This window comes from Pongo abelii, chromosome 2 (genome assembly GCF_028885655.2).
Source record: "Pongo abelii isolate AG06213 chromosome 2, NHGRI_mPonAbe1-v2.0_pri, whole genome shotgun sequence".
In the NCBI taxonomy this organism is placed as follows: domain Eukaryota; kingdom Metazoa; phylum Chordata; class Mammalia; order Primates; family Hominidae; genus Pongo; species Pongo abelii.
The window spans coordinates 128,970,355-128,988,400 of NC_085928.1; the positions used below are offsets into that span (position 1 = coordinate 128,970,355).

Sequence of the window (18,046 nt, forward strand, 5' to 3'; positions counted from 1 at the left end):
ATTACAATGGGAATACATGAATAGAAAGAGGAAGAAAAGAAATTACAAGATGTGTAGTTAATATTTCTGCTATTTTCCTTTTGTAATGGAGCCTTGCACAGTGCATGATCTCTCAGACAGTGTTCTCCAGAGCAAGGACTATGCATCACACCATATGAGGGGTGTGTTTAAAATGCAGTCTTCTGGGTCTCATGTAGGAGGTTTCAAATCAGAATCCTTGGCTGAGGCTAGGGAATGTAGTTTATTAACAAGTCCCTGATTCTTAAATAGACAAACATTTGAGAACTGCTGTTCTAACCTAATGCTCACATTTTCATAATGAGGAAATTGAAGGTCAGAGAGTTAAGACATTGGCACAGGTTATACAAGTTAGTAATTCCTTGACCATTGTTTAATATTTGGAAGAGTCTCTAATTGCTAACCTGTCTCATTCTCATTTTTACCAATATTTTACTAATGTGGGCTTTTTTGTGTTTTATTGTAATTTCCCTTGAGTCATTATGTGCTGGATCCTTTTTTAACTTGAAAAAGGAGTAGCTTCAGCTTTTTCTGGTTCTCTTCTCTCAACTCATTTACAACAGAGGGTTACCTCCAAAGGAAGAAGAGGAGAAAAGAAAGGAGGGAGGAAGAAAAATGGTGTCTTAGATTAACTGTGCCCATCTCTTTGCATCATATTTCATCTTGAACCCAATACAGTTTGTCTTTTACCCATTCACTCTGCTGAAACACAAGACGGCAAGCCCCTTAGGGACTGTGTTCTGTTCTTTTTTGTTGCCCCTACTATACTTAGCACAGCACCCAAGAGGGAAATAGTAAGAGGCAGCAAACAGTAAGCAGATAAACTACAGAATTAAAAGAATCCAAAGTGGATTCCCTGCCTCTCCAGGAAACTGTGACTCCTTCGGGGTATATTTAATGGTTTAGCTCCAGGACAAATTCTAAAAATTTTGCATCCACTGTCCTGTAGATTATTGTACAAATTTGTGAAATGTTATTGAAGATCCACTTTTGAGCTCTTCTTTATGTTAGCCTTTAAGTAGTAGTCTCAGATACATGGATATTTCTTCATTCTCCTTCAGTCAGGGGGACTAGATCTCTCTCAACCTGCATTCTGGTTCCTCTTCTGATTGAATCTATCAGCATAATTCAACTTGGCTTTCTGGTACCCTAATCAGTTGAAGAAGTGATCATCTTATATTGAAATTGCCATGTATGTTATTTAAATTAAAATGTATCATTAAAATCATCACTGGGATAGCTTGACAGCAGTGCACATACCACAACTTTCTTTAAACTTTTTTTTTCATGGTCAGTTCTTATCTATCTTTCAGTTCTTCCTGCCTAACTGAGGTCTTTTACCAAAGCTCAATTTTGAGTCTTTGGTCTAATTTCACTATGCCTTTTACAGAACTGAATATATCTCATAGTTTTACTGATCAACCTAGACGTAAAGGACTCCCACAGTTCGACTTCAGGCAGGCAGATATCTCAGTGATGTCTGAGTTTCACATCTTTGGCCACCTGGGTTCCATTTCTATGCAGACATTCCACTGCCGTTCTCAAACACAATCCAGTCTTTCGTATGACAACCTTCTTGTTAACGAATGTGTAGGAGCCAGCTCGACATTCATAATATAGTTGATTCAACCATTCAGTTATTATTGACAGTCTAATCTGTGTCAGGAACTAAGTACTAGGAATATAGCAATAAATAAAATAGACAAAACCCCCTGTTCTCATATAATTTATATTTTAGAGAGAGAGAGATGAGTTTTAAACAAAATATACATATATTTAGATAGTGATAGATAGATGTTTAGATACTGATAAATTCCAAAGAGAATAACAGTGAAATGATTGACAATTTGGTGTAGCTTTATTGTCTACACTCACCTCTACCTGCCAGATGTTGGTTACAAGGAGGACACATTACCATTCATTACCATCTCTCACTGTGAGTATTGAATAATTTAGATAGGCTATGCATTTTGCACACTTCCTTGAGCTAGCTGCAAGCATCCCCCTTTCTCCCTCACTGGTTGCCCTCCCACCATTGTGTCATCAGGATAAACCCAATGCACCTTTTCTTCATATGAAATACTTTGCTCTCCCATGTGTTGTGTCAATGATGTTAACTGTGGCCCTACCTGTTGTTGGAGGTTATTGAAGACCAACCATTGGCCTAGTAATGTTGTACTAAACATTGATTAAGAGGAATGTTGAAGTGAAACTCAGGGCTTATCAGCATCTTTCCATCTCTACCTGGACCAATTTGCCTTCTTGCTTTGGTCTCACTAATGTCCCGGCAGTCTAGTGGAGTGCCTTGTTAAATAGTTGTATAGCTTTAAGTAATTTCCTTCCCTGAGTCTGTTTTATTATATGATACATGAGATAATAATTCCAACTTTTCAAGAATGTAGTGAGGATTAGAGATATTTTATGTAAAGCATTAGCATGATGCTTGGATACAGTAAGATTCAATGAATGGTAGTGGTCATTGTGATTGACCTTCTCTCTTCCTGGAGGGCCAGACCTGGTCAAACCTCGCCTTCCCGAAATTCAGCCTTGGCTGCTCCTGTGTAGATGCTTTTCTTTTCATTCATACTTGCTTCAGCCATAACATCTCTTTGTAAATTTGCAGTTATTTCCAAAAATGTAACAAGAAAATCATATTCTGAAGAAATTGTTAGTCCTAAATAACATGCAGTAAATATTAACTTAAAAGCAATTAAAATTTATTTTTATGTAGCTGTGACTCTGGGGTTTATAAATTTTAAAACAATTTAATTATTTTTATTTTTTCTTATAATTATCTTTCTTATAATACATGTTAACTATAGAAAAAAATAACGTACAGAGAAGCAAAACTTTCAAAATCACCTGTAATGCCATTGCTCAGAGATAACCACTGATTGGATTCTGGTATGTATCTTTACCAAAATACATATTTATCTTAAGATAGGAACAATTTTTAAGTTAATATATCTTTTTTAAAATAAAAATAAAATTGCACCATACATAATGTTCTGTAATTTAAATGTGAATCATAATGTGTTTTTCATTATTTTTTATGACTGCGTAGTAATCAACTATCTAGATGCATTATAATTGGAAGCAAACCAATTGCCTGCTGGATTTTTAGTGGTTTTATTACTTTGTGGTTTTGTTTTTACTAAGTTTTTTTTAAGAGAAAGTACGTTTTTTTAAGAGAATAAATGGCAAGATAATCAGCTATTTGCAATTTTTTTAAAAAATCAAAATACCCAGAACATGTCCTGAGATGATATAGCTGCAGTTCAGTTTTCCATTCATTAATAACATCTTAGAGAGTCATCAATCTGTTGTGACTGTCACCAAGGCATTATACTCTTCACTCCCTACTGCTTTTATTACTGGATACCTCCTATTTTCAAATACTATAGTGGAAACTGAGGATGCAACCCCAGCATTCAAGGAACTACTCTACTTCTTGGTATGGGACTAACACTTTTAGGGTGTGAAATATTTCAGCAAGGGTTTTTAAACAGCATTACACTACTATAAATTAAATTGGCTGGATTTTATGGTTCATGTATGATTAGTACAGAGATTTTTTGTGTTTTTTTTTTTTTTTTTTTTGAGACGGAGTCTTGCTCTGTCGCCCAGGCTGGAGAGCAACGGCACAATCTTGGCTCACTGCAACCTTCACCTCCTTGGTTCGAGTGAGTCTCCTGACTCAGCCTCCTGAGTAGCTGGAACTGCAGGCGCATGACACCACACCCGGCTAACTTTGTATTTTTAGTAGAGACAGAGTTTCACCATGTTGGCCAGGCTGGTCTTGGACTCCTAACCTCAGGTGATCCACCCGCCTCAGCCTCCCAAAGTGCTGGGATTACAGGCATGAGCCATCACACCCAGCCGAGATGTTCTTTATATTTGAATCTCAATTTTGTTAACTATTCTAAACATATAGAGCATCGAATATACCATTTCCTGATCTCCTTGTTTCCTACTTGTCGTGTGCTTAAAAAACAAAAAGGAATCTATTGCTTAATCTCATGTACCATAAAGATAAAGGAATATCAGGAGAATTGGAAAGAACTTCTGTAATTTGTGACAGATATGTTTGGCATTTCAGGAAGACAGTAATTTTGAAAGAGAAGTGAGATTAAAATAGAGCCCAATGGCTAAGTGCAGGCCTGGTGGTTCTGGACCTACAGCTTGCTTACATGAAAGCATAGAATATAGAGCTCCACACTGAGCTGAACACACTAGGCTCTGTGAACTGTTTTAAAGATTGTGGCATGCTGTGATTAACTCAATATTGTGCAAGATAGTTTTAGACCCCAATCTCCTGACAGACAGATTCAACATAGGCAAAGTTCGAATCTGTTTACAGTTCATATATTGATAAGATGTAGACAACATTCATTGTATAAGAAAGTAGGTTTCAAAGATACAGTTAAATCTCAGCTTTCTGCAGTAAGTATTATATCTGACTAGTATTAATTAACAGAAGGTAAATGTGTAAAAATACAACTAATAGATTGCATCTTTTCAAACTCAGCCTCATCACTGCATAAAATTATAGTAGGTGACATTATGAAGAAATCACATATACTTTGGGTTCTTATGGTAAATTAAATTGATCCAGCAACCATTTAGATGAACTACCATCATCTTAAATGGAAGATATTCCACACCAACCCAAAATCTACCTGCTCAACTGCAAGAGATTCTCTTTCCCAACTTTCCTATTTCTATCAATAATGCCAACTTACATCATGAAATCTTAGGAGGTCCATCTTGTTGATTCTTCTTTTAAAATATTTCTATCTTCCACTCATTCCTCTCTAACCCTATAACATGGCCCAAGCCCTCATCCCTTCCTAATTGACTTCTGTGCTCTAGTATCTCCTTCTTCCAATATATTCTACATTTTACTGCAAAGTGACCTGTGATCTTCTAGAAATATTTATTTAATCAGATCCATCCTCAGTTCAAACTCCGCCTTCATTCTCCACAAGAAAAATCTTGGTTCAATTCTTACCACATAGTAGGTCTTCCAGAAATGTTGAGTGCCTGATGGGCTGACTCACTGATTGGTTTTCAAAATGTGACATTTTAGTTTTATTTTAGCTCACTCATGTGAGTCCTTAAGTTTGAACTTGTGACTCTGGTACTGTATTTCTTCTGGGTTGTTTTCATTTCCACTATTAAATGCACTGTGGTATGGTAAAATGATTGTTGACAGTGAAATAAACTAAGGTGATTAAAGCTTTAACTACACTTCTGTCTTATGAAGTAATTCAGAGTCACAATCTAACTTGCACCTCATTAAAACTTAAATCATTCACAATGTGTGTCTTTAAGTTGAAGATACTGATTTCCATAACCCTCACTGGAAAATCATTCTTATTATTTTTCTACTTCCCTGTGGATACTCAACTCTTCTTCTCATTGTTTTATTTTTAGACCCAGCCGACCTGCCAATCATCTGTCTGTGAGCTACTCACGGACAAGACCATTACTAAACAGGATTGTAACGTTAGGGTTTATGGCTACAGCATAAATGTTTGTAAATCTACTGAATACATTGAGCATACAGTTTAATCACTTTATATTGAAGAGAAAATTTAAATGAAATGTTAAATGTTTGCATTTGAACTGAAAGTATTTTCTCCTCTTCCCCACAGCCCCCATTTAGGATTTCCAAAAATTGTGATTAAATTTAAGCAAGACTTAATATCCACTTTAGAATAATTATATAGCCAAGATTAAAATGATTCACATAATCAAATTTACAAATTGAACAAAACAAATGAATTGGTAGAGACAATTCCTAAGGTGCTCTGATGTATCACATCCTCTCAATTACCCCAGTTGATAACCATTGCTGTTATTTCTTTACCTAGGTTTTAGGGCCCTAAATATTAGCTGATAAGAGAGTCTCCTTGTCTCTTAACTTAATTTTTATAAGTACTCCTGGAGATGTGCACAGCTTGCTGATCAGTGACTGAAAATGAGGGAAATGAAGAAGATTTGAATGGTTCTGGCTAATATTGGATGATTCTGGATAATTAACTTCTGAATAATTGAGTGTAATATACATATTTCTTTGATTCATAGTTAGAAGCTTTTTTAGCTTTTCTGATTGCACACTCTATATTTTCTAATTGTAGGCTGAGTGTCAAATTGCCCATATTCCAAAGACTGGAAAGAAATGTGGGAAGTTAGCTTATGTTTCAAACTTATTTAAAATGTGCATAATTTTTTAAGCTATGTAGACTATTTTTACCAATAAGCTAAGTTTAACATTTCTCTCACTGTGCTGGAATGATGTTGCTACTGTAAAATGCTATTGTGTAGATTGGAAATTTAGAGAGTAATTATATGTTCAAAGGGCTTCAAGCCAAGTTCTACTTCATGTTTCTTAAGAGTTTTGCCTCCAGCCAGTGTGGTAATACTAGAAGAAGTTACTCATTCTTAAGTACAAGATACCTGTAGCAGAATCTGCCAACAATAGTTACTAAACAAGCTATTCCCTGCTGAAGTGGAATCAGTAGAGATAGATGATGTAATAGGTGAAAGATGCAGGGACATCTTTTGTATGCTTGATGGTGGGAATTATCTTTAAAATCTTTTAAGGATTATTTTTACACAAGGAGCACTGTAGAAGCTTTTTCCTGGTTTATTTCAGTACTATCAAGGATGTTATTTGAATTAGAAAATGTCAAAAGAAATGATTGTATACTATTCATTTGATTGTACCAAACAATGAAGGGCATTAAGTGTGGTAATCTGAGGCACATTTAGTAAAGATTTTTGGAAAAGTTACATATTACAGTGGTTTTCCTCCTCCTCATCTTCCTCATTCTTCCCCCTTCTGTTCATTCTCCTCTTCCTCCTCTTCCTCCCCCATCCCTCCTCTTCCTTTTCTTCTTAAAAATGAATTGGTAGTTCTGACATTCATATATATAGACTCTTATTTACCAGTGGGCTATGTTCCATAAATATGTTTGAAGTCAGTTAGCTGACATAACAGAAAGACCAAGGACACTGAAGTACACCAGACTTGGCTGAATCCTGCCTCTATTATTTCTTAGCTGGGTTGAGTCCCTTTACCTTTCAGAGTCTCTTTTTGTATGTGTAGAAAAATAATAATATCTTCCTTACTAAGTTGTTATGAAGATTAAAGAGAATATATATAAAACCCAAAGCACAGTTCTGTGGACGTTGAAGTATTCAATTTACAACAGTAATAGACTATAAGTAGTAGATACAGCTATACTTGTCAGAACTAAGAATTAACAGCAGAAATGTAGGTGACTACACTGTGTGTTAAATGAGTTTTTGCGGAGCAGCCTAGAAAATCCATCTTAATTAAAACTAAGGTGAACAAAAATTTTTATAACATTCAACTCTGAAAAAAACAAAGACACTTAAGGCCAAAGTTTTAAAATTTTATAATGAAATTAGCTTTAGCCTATGAGCAAAAATATGTGTTTTCACAAGCTATAGAAGCTTTTAGATTGGAAGAAAGTCATAGAAAATATTAGCACTGTGTTTTTAACAATGTTTAATATCTGTCGGTATTTGAGAAGAAGCAAAACAGACAACTGGTTGGTTGCAGTGGCTCATGCCTGTAATCCCAGGACTTTGGGAGGCAAAGGTGGGTGGATTGCTTGAGCTCAGAAGTTTGAGTCAAGCCTGGGCAACATGTTGAAACCCTGTCTCTACCAAAAATATACAAAAATTAGCTGGACATGGTGGCTGTGTGCCTGTAGTCCCAGCTACTCTGGAGGCTGAGGTGGGAGGATTGCTTGAGCCAAGGAGGCAGAAGTTGCAGAGTTGAGATTGCGCCACTGCGCTTCAGTGTAGGCGGCAGAGTGAAACCCTGTCTCAAAACAAAACAAACAAACAAGAAAACAGAGACAACTTATTTTTCATCCTTTCATGTGCATAGAGCTTTAGAGTTTATAAATTTGTTCATAGGTGTTATCTTGGGGGTTGTACATACTGTAAAGTTAGAGACACTGAGGCTTAAGCAAAAATCACTTGCTTGAAGTCATACAATAAGTTAACAGCAAAATGGGAAGTAAAATTAGTTTATTTAATTTATGGAAACATTTGCTGAGTGCATGCCAATCCTGGGGAAATGAAAATAAATATATCTTCTACCACTTCCTCCTGCCAACACCTAACACAATCTAGGTCTTCCTCTCTAAGGATTTTAACTTTCCTCTCTGCCTGGGCCAAGCAAAGAATGGTGAGCTGTGCAATCCAGAACAGAACTTTCTCCCTGGGCTTGCCAATTCCTGGCCAATGCCAATAAGGCATTAGTTTCTGTCATTCAACAAGAAGCCTCTTGGGCAGGGGCCACAGGTTCCCTCTTCCCCCAGGTGTGCACACATACCTTCAAAGGTCCCAGAACCAGAGAGATTTTCTGTTACATCAAAGCAGAGTGGACTGGGATTCCTCCAGAAAATCTACATCACTCACATTTGGGTATTTTGGTTGTTAAATATGTATTAATAATAGTTCACCACTGACACCTAAACTGCCAACCTAGTACCTCTCAAAGCACCAAAAGTTAAGGCATCTTATTTTCTACAATTCAGCAATATTCTATGATGATCATTCTCTCATAATAGGTTTTTTCAATGTTTTGTTTGTTTGTTTGTTTGTTTGAGACAAAGTGTGGCTCTATCGCCCAGGCTGGAGTGCAGTGGCGCGATCTCAGCTGACAGCAACCTCCACCTCTTGGGCCCAAGCCATCCTCCCAACTCAGCCTCCCGAGTAGCTAGGACTACAAGCATGCATCACCATGACCGGGTAATTTTTGTATTTTTTGTAGCGATGGGGTTTCACCATGTTGCCCAGGCTGATCTCAAACTCCTGGGCTCAAATGATAGGCTCGTCTCAGCCTCTCAAAGTGCTGGGATTACAATCAATGTTTTTAAAGATAAGAAAAATACTTTGCAAAATCAGAGATGACACAAACAAATAGAAAAACATTCCATGCTCCTGGATAGGAAGAATCAATATCATCAAAATGGCCATACTGCCCAAAGCAAATTATAGATTCAATGTTATTCCCATTAAACTACCATTGACATTCTTCATAGAATTAGAAAAATTTATTTTAAAATTCATATGGAACAAAAAAAGATTCCGAATAGCCAAGGTAATCCTTTTTTTTTTTTTCTGTTTGAGATGGAGTCTCGCTCTGTCGCCCAGGCTGGAGTGTAGTGGCACAATCTTGGCTCAATGCAACCTCCACCTCCCAGGTTCAAGCGATTCTCCTGCCTCAGCCTCCAGAGTAGCTGGGACTACAGGCGTGTGCCACCATGCCTGGCTAATTTTTTATATTTGTAGTAGAGATAGGGTTTCATTGTGTTAGCCAGGAGAGTCTTGATCTCCTGATCTTGTGATCCACCTGCCTCAGCCTCCCAAAGTGTTGGGATTACATGTGGGAGCCACTGTGCCTGGCCTAACCAAGGCAATCCTAAGCAAAAAGAACAAAGCTGGAGGCAACGTGCTATCCAGCTTCAAACAATACTACAGGGCTACAGTAACCAAAACAGCATGGTACTCGAAAAAGAATAGACACATAAATCAATGGAACAGAATGGAGAACCCAGAAATAAGACTGCACACCTACAACTATCTGATCTTCAACAAACCTGAAAAAAAGGAGCAATGGGAAAAGGACTCCCTATTCAATAAATGGTGCTGGGATAACTGGCTAGCCATATGCAGAAAATTGAAACTGGACCCCTTCCTTACACCATATACAAAAATTAACTCAAGATGAATTAAAGACTCAAATGTAAAACCCAAAACTATAAAAACCCTGGAAGACTACCTAGGCAATACCATTCAGGACATAGGCACGGGCAAAGATTTTGTGACGAAGATGCCAAAAGCAATTTTAATGAAAGCAAAAATTGACAAATGGGATCTAATTAAACTAAACAGTTTCTGCACAGCAAAATTAACTATCAACAGAGTAAACAGACAACCTACAGAATGGGAGAAAAATTTTGCAAACTATGCATCTGACAAAGGTCTAATATCCAGCATCCATAAGAAACAAACAAATTTACAAGAAAAAAAAAAGACCCATTAAAAAGTGGCCAAAGGACATTAACAGAGACTTCTCAAAAGAAGACATACATGCAGCCAACAATCGTGTGAAAAAAAGCCCAACAGCACTGATCACTAGAGAAATGCAATTCAAAAGCACAATGAGATACTGTCTCACATCAGTCAGAATGGGCATTATTAAAAAATAAATAAATAACAGATGCTGGCGAAGTTGTGGAGAAAAAGGAACACTTTTACACTGTTGCTGGGAGTGTAAATTAGTTCAACCACTGTGGAAGACAGTGTGGTGATTCCTCAAAGACCTAAAGACAGAAATACCATTCAACCCAGCAATCCCATTACTGGGTATATACCCAATTGAATACAAATCGTTTTCATTATTAAGACATATGAATGCATGTGTTCATTGCAGCACTATTCACAATAGCAAAGCCATGGAATCAACTCAAACACCCACTAATGATAGACTGGATAAATAAAATGGGGCACATTTACACCATGGAATACTATACAGCCATAAAAAAGAATGAGATCATGTCCTCATGTCCTTTGCAGGAACATGGATGGAGCTGGAAACCATTATCCTCAGCAAACTAATGCAGGAACAGAAAACCAAATACTATGTGTTCTCACTTATAAGTGGGAGCGAAATGATGAGAACACAAGAACACATAGAAGGGAACAACACACAATGAGTCCTATTGGAGGGTAGAGGGTGGGAGGAGGGAGGGAAGCAGGAAAAATAACTAATGGATACTGTGTGTAATACCTGGGTGATGAGATAATCTGTACAACCAACCCCATGACACACCTTTACCTATGTAAGAAACCTGCACATCCTGCACCTGTACCCTAAACTTAAAAGTTAAAAGAAAACAACTTTCCATTCCGGTTTTGTAGCGCCCTAGCATGAGGTTGAAACAACATACAGACATGTCTAGGATAGACGTTTTAGTTTTTAAGAGCAGGAAGTGCAGCTTTACCTTTTCTCTCTGTTTGCAGTATTCACAGCATTTTAAGCACAGAGCCCCTGATTAAATAAAAAGAGGTTTTGAAATCTTAAGGATTCAGATCATGAATGGGTTTTATTACTTTTCTCCAAAGCATAATATTAATAGATTACTGGGTTTCTCTTCCAAAATCCAAACAGCAAATAGTTTTTGTTAAACTGTGTTCTCTTCCTCCAAAAGGAAATTCTAATTAACTCAACAGATGCTGGTGAGGTTGTGGAGAAAAAGGAAGGCTTTTTCTCTAAGCAATTTTCAACCTCTGAGCAATTTAAAGATTGGGGGTTGCACTACAGTTGGTCTTAGTTTTTCTAATGTCTTTTGTTAGCCTCATAAAAAACTCCTATGGATATGAATCTTATAGATTTCAGTTCTGTTCTATTTTCACATTCCTGCTTTTCCTGAGGGAGTAGTAATAGTTTGGTTATTGTTGGTCTGGCATGCAGCTGGAAAAAGAATGTGGAGTTTATGGGAGTAGGGGGCCTCTCTGCTTATTGCTGCTGCCAGAAATGTATATTCTGCAACTCCTAGGTTTTGTGCAAGCCTTGTGCTGTAAATGGAACCATGTACCTTGATGGTTATACATGAGTCCATCAAAGTTGGACTTAGTTGCATGTAACCTATTTTGTCAAGGAAGAGATAGAGAGATTATTCATATTCTGGAATACCTTCTCCCTTCCTTCCTCCTCTCACTCTTTTCAAATGGCCTCTCACCCTTGGAGAGAGTTACTTGTTTGGATGAAGAAACTGTGTTTTGAGGAACACTCTTAATGTATCTATCAGATAGCTTATTTGTCGTGCCAGAGAGCAGAGGCTAGAACCCTGGCATAGTTACACATGGAATGTGTAACTTTTAAGAGAGATGTTAAGTGACAGACTCAAGATTACACAGCTAGTAAGTGTAGTAGCCACAACCAATCTCTTGATTTCTTCCTTTTCTCCAAGTCTCTCAACTTGCTCATGGCATTGTTTTCTTTCCTTCTCAGTCTAGACTCTGGGTTGAATGATTTCAGCTTCTGCCTCACTCACTCTACCAATCCCTATTCCTCAACTGGCCCCTTCTCCCCTGCACTACCTGCTATTTGCCAGGCTGCTGGTAAAAACCATGCAGTCAAGGAGACTGTCCTGCCCTACAGCCTCTTTCCACTCTGCACACTCTTCCTGGGCCATCTACCTCCATGGGATAACCTAGTAGACCTTTGCTGGCATGTCGCTAACTTTTATCTGCAGTCCAGGCTTATGTCCTGAGTTCTAGGGACATCTTTTCTCATTTAATGAAGATATTCACTTAGATATCCCAGACAGAACTCACCTACTTCTCCCTCAAATCTGTATCTTCCTCTATAGTGAAGACCCTAGGAACTTTGGAGGGAACAAAAAACCCAGGAAATCAAAAGCCAGGAATATGGAGGCCTTTGCCTCTTCTTCTCATCCAAACCTAAATAGAGCCAAGTGCATTGAAAGTTTCAGGCTGGCATTGTCTCATTCTTTCATTGGTTACTTTATGATCTAAGTCATTGTGTGCAGAAGTTCAGGGTTTCAGGATGGGACATGTTCGTTAATTTATTAGGCATCAGTGATGCCAGATATGCACCTGAGATAAGGAGAGTTGTTTAACTAAATAATGGCTGTGTGTGCTGTTTTCTTTATATCCACTGGAATACCATTTAAATTTCCTGAATAACCAGTCTCCCTGGCATTTGTACACTCCTTCTAAGCTTATGTACATGCCCCCCTTCTCTGACCTCCACCAGGTGAATAATTTGTATTTAAAGCATTATTCTAAATGTATACCTTTTGAAAAGGGTGCCACAAAAAGACCACTGATTTCCTTTGGGGTCAATATGAAATAAATAGCATATTGAATAGGTAAAAATTAAATGCTTCAGTTAGAATAGAGCTACAGAATTAGATATGATTAAACCTTGCCTGAAGGGCTGAGCTGTTTGAGAAGGCTTCAACTTGTGGGGCAGGTTCCATGGTGTGATTTGGCTTTGAGTACCAAGATTGCTTAGACTTAGGGACTTCTGAGCTCAATTCCAAGGGCTTCTGAGCATGCCTCACTCCTGCCTCTGCAACTGACATGTCTTGCCATTATCTCAAATAAAAAGAACTAAATGATGATTTGGTTTTTACTTCTTCAACAAAGGTTGTCAAAAAATAAAAGTGCACCTGTTGAATTTCGGCTTTTCTGTATTAAAGTGAAAAGAGCAACAAGCCAGGAGACAGTTTATGTTCCTATGAGCTATGTGATCTGAACCTGTCACCTTACTTTCCCAGCTTCAGTTTCCTGTTCTGCATAATAACTTTTATACTTCATATCAAAGTTGCCTGATATAACAGAATATCCAGAAATTCATTACTTTGTGATAAATGTGTTTTCATAATACAGAAAGACCAACTATCTTACTTTAACACCTTTGTTACTTTGATTCTGAGATAATATTTTTCCCCTGATAATGGCAGAAGAAAGACTTTTTTTTTTTTTAAGTTCTTGGATGCATGTGCAGAATGTGCTGGTGATGAGATAATTCTTACATATTCTTAAAAAAAGAAGATCATGCCTGTAATCCCAGCACTTTGGGAGGCTGAGGCAGGTGGATCACCTGAGGTCAGGAGTTCCAGACCAGCCTAACCAATATGGTAAAACCCTGACTCTACTAAAAATACAAAAATTAGCCGGGCATGGTGGCATGCAACTGTAGTCCCAGCTACTTGGGAGGCTGAGGCAGGAGAATCACTTGAACCTGGGAAGTGGAGGTTGCAGTGAGCTGAGATCGCACCACTGCACTCCAGCCTAGGCAAAAGAGCGAGACTGTCTCAAAAAAAAAAAAAAATCCTTAAATTTGAAGTACTTTTATTATTTGTTGGCTGTGGAAAATTAATTTAAAAGCTATGGTTACAACATTATAGACTGTAAGCTATTAGCAACCAGGACCCTTATGCAGAATAATGGTATATTTAAAACCGGAATATTGTTCAGAGGTTCTCTGAACCTTAAGAAAGAGAAGGAGAATTATAAGGGTCAGATGATGGAAGGGCCTTTCACTGAGATGGAGAGTATAGGGAGGAGAAGGCTAAGGAGGTGAAGTTTGGTGGACAGGAATCAAGTCAGAACATGTCATTTTCCTGCTCAAAACTCCAGTGGCTCCCATTCCACTAACTGTAAAAGCAAAGTCCTTCTCAGAGCCCACTAAACCCTTTCCCACCTACCTGGCCCCTCCTGCCTCCCAGGACTCACCTCCTATCACTGTGTCTTTCATTCCAATTGCTCCAGCCTTATTGTATCTGGGACGCCCCAACACACTGCTGCCTCATCCTGCCTCAGGGCTTTCGCACTTGCTATTCCCTCATACTGGAATTCTCTCCCAACCATGGCTGATTTCCTCCCTTTCCTCAGCTCTCTACTCACAGGCCAGCTTATCAAAGAAGAGACCTTTCTTTTTCTTTCTTTCTTTCTTTCTTTTTTTTTTTTTTTTTTTTTTGAGAAATAATCTGGCTTTGTTTTCTAGGCTGGTGTGCAGTTGTGCAATCTTGGCTCCCTGCAACCTCCTCCTCCTTAGCTCCAGCCATCCTCCCACCTCAGCCTCCTGAGTAGCTGGGACCACAGGCATGCTTCACCACACCTGCTAACTTTTGTATTTTTTGTAGAGACTGGGGTCTCCCTACGTTGCCCAGGCTGGTTTCAAACTCCTGAGCTCAAGCCATCCGCCCACCTCAGCCTCCCCAGGTGCTGGGATTACAGGTGTGAGCCATCGCCCCTGCCCCCAACCTAAAGGGGCCTTTCTTGACCACCACCAATAAAATAACACTGACCCCAGCACCTTCTCTCTCCCTTACTTACCTTTATTTTTCACGTACCCTCATCACCACCTGATATCTATTTGTTTATTGTCTATATGCCTTTCCTCCATGTAAGCAACAGAAGCTAGGAGAGGGGTATGCTTAATTATTACTGCATCCCCATTACCTAGCATTGGCTCATGGTAGGTGCTCAATAAATAGGTATTAAGTGAACAATGAAATGAGTTTGGGACATGCTGAATGGGAGTTGTTTCAGTTACATCTAAGTGGAGCAACACACAAGAAGTTTAGTAACAGGTTTATCAGAGATGTCTGGGCTATAGATTGGGAATCATCAGCATATGGCATGAGAATGGATGAGATCATGCAGTAAGGAATGAGAAATGGGAGGAGCCAAAGATGCATTCCTGGCAACACCAACCTTGAGGTACATGTAGAGGAAATAGATTCATGACGGAGACAGAAGAGTAGCAAGAAATTGAAAACAAAACCAGAAGGGAGAGTTATTCTTAAAGCAAACTACAGAGAGGATCCAAATGAGAGAATGACAGTGTCAAATGGTGCAGAGTGAGATTGGTTCCTTAGAGCAGTGTCCCTGGAATGGTGAAGGGAGATGCCAGGCTGCAGAGGTGACACTTGAATCAGAGATGAGATGGTGAGGGTAGAAGCTGGATATGAGAGGATGAAGTTAGTTGAGGGAGTAGCAGAAACAGCTTTAAATGAAAATAGCAGATTAAATTTTTCTGTGGATGAAGTGAAAACTGGGAGGTGGAGGGATATGGATTTGAGGCTATAGATGAAAAACTGACCACAATCTGTGGCAAAGGTGCTTCTCCCGTTGTTGAAGAGAAGGGAAAAGGAGTGGACACAGAGGTAAGCAAGTGAGGATAGCAAAGGGAGAACTTTCTGCCTGAGCCCTCCCCTCCTCTTCCCTTCCCTTTCTTTCCTTTCTTTTTTACAGCAAAGGAAAAGGTAATGTTATTTGCTAATGATAGGGGTAAAGCAACTGATTAACTTCCAAAGAGAGGGTCAGGTTGGAAATGGCAGCCCTGGGGAATGGAATAGCATGCTGCTCAGGGAGATCTGCCTAGGATGTTCAGAGGCACTAAGGTCAATTGCCACTCAGTTGCCACTGGAGACCATGATTTTTATAGCAGTGTTTTCTGTTAATATTTGTCAGTTTTAATGTGCATATGAATCATCTGGCGATCTTGTTAAAATGCAGATTCTGATTCAGTGGACCTGGGGCAGGACTGAAATTCTGCATTTCCTACAAGCTCCCAGGTGTTGCTGATGTTGTTGATCTTTGAGTAGCAGGTGGTTTTTGCCATTTTCTCCAGCACCACTCAGGAGGCCTGGGGCAGAATGGAGCTGATAGAGAGTCAGAGGTCAATTCAATAGAAGGAAAAGTGGAAACAGGAAGTTAAGGAAGTTAAAAAGAGTAGATAAACTAGAAGCTGTTGATTTGAAGAGGAGGGAGAAGGGCTTGAAGATTGAAGTAGGCGTCTGATGGGACAAAAGAAAAGAACTTAGAGACCTGAAGGTAGGTAGGAGTTGTCAGATATGCTTGGCAAGACAGTAAAAGCAACTGATGCAGTTTGTAATGGCTGAAATAGAAATTCAGCTACCTAATAATGGCATATAAATAACATGATAGTAAAAATACAACCTACATTCACTTCATAGTCTTCCTAAACACAAAAAATTTAAACTGGGTGCATTAAAATTCTTATCTTCTTTCTTTTTAATTGAATGTCTTTTGTTCCTGTTATCTTCCTTCTAGATTTTAAATTTCCTTTTTTTTTTCCCAAGTGTTCATGTTTATTGAGGGCACTAGGGGCTACAAAGGAGCCCTGGGCATCTGGGGGCGAGGCCTGGCATTTGCCTGGAGAGTGGCCCAGCGAGTGGCCAAGGATAAGGTCTCCACCACCCGGTTTACTTGAAAGTGTGGCTGTCGGCTTCACCCGGCCAAAGCCTTTATGCCCAAACATGGCGGCATAGCAAGGGTGGTTGCAGTAGGGCTTGCCTTTGTGCTCAGCGTGGCCCCCGGAGGTCAGCGTCTTCCCACATTCTCGCACTTCAGGCAGGGCCGAGGCCAGTCTTTGCCCAGAGAGGTCACCCTCTCGGCGAAGTACACTTTCTTGTCGCACTTGGGGCACTTGGGCATGGCGGCTCCGGGTCCGGTGCCGGCGACGGCGGCTGGGGCGGGACGGGTTACAGGTGTGAGACTAAATTTTAAATTTCTACTAGGTAAAGATTTTACTTTGGGATTAACATTTACACAGCTTTACATTGCACAGGGAGCTTGGCTGATCAACATATTTAAGTGCTTTTCTTCTGAACTAGTATATGAACTTTTCTGATCCATAAATCTAATCATTTTTTGTCAGGAAAGCCTATTATCATCTTTCTCATTAAAACAGTGTAATGCCATTATTTCACAGTTTATTTTTCTTTTGAATAGGGCATCACCCGCATTCTTAGAAACATAACTCTGTTGAGTAAAGACTGAAATAATGTGGCAATCCTGTAGTCTAGCACCTGTCCAATTATGTTGTACTTACAACAAGATTCTTTCATATTTGAATGGATCATTATTAATCTTTAGGAAGTGGTGCTGTATCGTGGGAATATAAAAGGGCATAAGATAGGATCCCTTCTCTTGGCTGTGTTGAAAGACTGAGATATACATGTGTAAAGTCTTAGGAAATAATATCAGGCAGTATTTTAGTTAAATTCCAGAATAAATGATATGAAGAGTTTAAAGGCAGTTTGAAAGGAAAAGTAAGTACATGTAATTAAAAGCAAAAGCCATTACCAGATTTTTTTTTTTTATTTTAGGATCAATTAAAGGCATAATTTTCAATTAGTGTTAATTCTAACTGTCTTGAGTGCTATATTCTCTCAAACCTGAAATCAATATTATTAGCAGTTGTTATTAGCCAGCACTAAACTGGAACAATTTAACTAACACTTAAAATCATTATAAAATATTCTAGACAAGCAAAAAGGCATAAAGGATAGATAATAAATACAAAATAATTTTTCATTCATATTTGCCAGTCTTCAGCCTAGCAGATATTCAGTAAATGTTTGCTGAATGAATAAATGATTCTCATTTATTATTAAATGCCTTGTCTCCATAT

General features: G+C 38.6%; 1 pseudogene; it reads right to left on the minus strand.

Annotated features, from left to right (window-relative positions):
• Positions 1-16,578: 16,578 nt before the first annotated feature.
• LOC129058610 (cysteine-rich protein 1-like) lies at positions 16,579-17,067 on the minus strand (annotated as a pseudogene).
• Between the last annotated feature and the right edge of the window lie 979 nt (positions 17,068-18,046).